Consider the following 1,476-nt stretch of genomic DNA (forward strand, 5'->3'; position numbering starts at 1 on the left):
AAGCCCTTTCCCCCCACCCCTTCAGTCATGAATGACTATTGCCCCGTAGCCCCAACATCCATCATTTTTAAATGTTTTGAACTCTGGTCATCCAGCGTTTGTTGGAGGCCACTCGCCCCCACCAATATCCCCTGCAGTTCGCGTACCTCCCCAACCACAGTACAGATGACGCCATCATGGCGATCTTTCAACAGCCGCCGTGGCGAAGTGGTTAGCGTCGCGGACCGACGGCTGGGAGGACGCGGGTTCGAATCCCAGCGGAGGTGGGTTTTTCGGCCCGTTGCTGACTCCTTCCCAGAGTTGAGTGTGCTGTGGGCTTAAATGGGGAGACTGGGACCAAACGGTCGAGTGTCATCCACTTCAAGGATGCGTCTTTGGGTGTGTTGCTCTGACCAACACACTGCAAGTGTCTGTATCTCTCGGGCCTGGTTAACGCCGGGATATCATTGTGACAGGAAGCGTAGAGTACAGCCTTGTCACGCAGTCCCAAACCAAAATGAACCTCCATAGCAACATCGTCATCGTCATCGTCATCCTCCTCCTCCTCCATCATCAATATAAACAAAACAGTTTCAAAGTCTGTGGCCTTTCATGCCCTGCTCTCATGGTGACCTCAGTTTCGATACCCCTCCACTTCTGTGCTTGGGGTGAGTCTGTCAATGTCTTCAGTGTCGGCAGATTCATGGGGGGCTGTTGTTTCAGGGACGTGGTGGCGGTCTCCACTCTGGGAGGGACGCTCACTCAGTCTGGCTCCGCGACTAAGCCATTATTGTCGTTAGTAGGGGGCTTAGTAGGTGGTGTCCAAAGTACGTTAAATCAGAACAGGCACGACTGAACACCACCGAAGTGACTCAGCAGCAGTGCAGGGTCTCCCTTGGTGTGTGGCCTCCTGACGACCTAACATCGATAGTTCCCTGCGGCCTGCCGACACTGGAACTGTGACGGACGAACCCGGGTGTGGCCGTGTATGGGGGAATCTGAATGAGCGGCGTGGTAGTAATGCCACTGAAACGGTGCAGATGATGGGGGGAAAAAAAGAAGACAACGAATGACACATGACAACCGAAAAAACAAGAATATCAGTCATGGCGACATATACAATGACACTGATGAACGCCAATTGTACAAACGCCAACTTCCAGAAAAGATGTGGAAAATGTTTAATATTAATGTACTTCTTTGAACAATGAAACATGATAATTTAAAGATAATCTCGTGGAATGTTAAAGGTTTCAAAGAAACAATTGATGGTCAAAAGATAAGTAAACTAGAATAACAAAACGTTCTTGATATTCTCTCAAAGTATGATTTTTTTTTTCAGAGGAGACGCATCTGGATAGAGAGTAAGCAAATGATATACGCTTAATAGACTGCACTCGGAATACACTATTGTCGACCAAAACATATAAAAGCACTGAAACCATCAGGGGGCATATCAATTTTCATTAAAAATGACTTAAGAAAATGTCATGACAC

The sequence above is a fragment of the Babylonia areolata genome, chromosome 5, assembly GCF_041734735.1.
Source record: "Babylonia areolata isolate BAREFJ2019XMU chromosome 5, ASM4173473v1, whole genome shotgun sequence".
Lineage (NCBI taxonomy): Eukaryota > Metazoa > Mollusca > Gastropoda > Neogastropoda > Buccinidae > Babylonia > Babylonia areolata.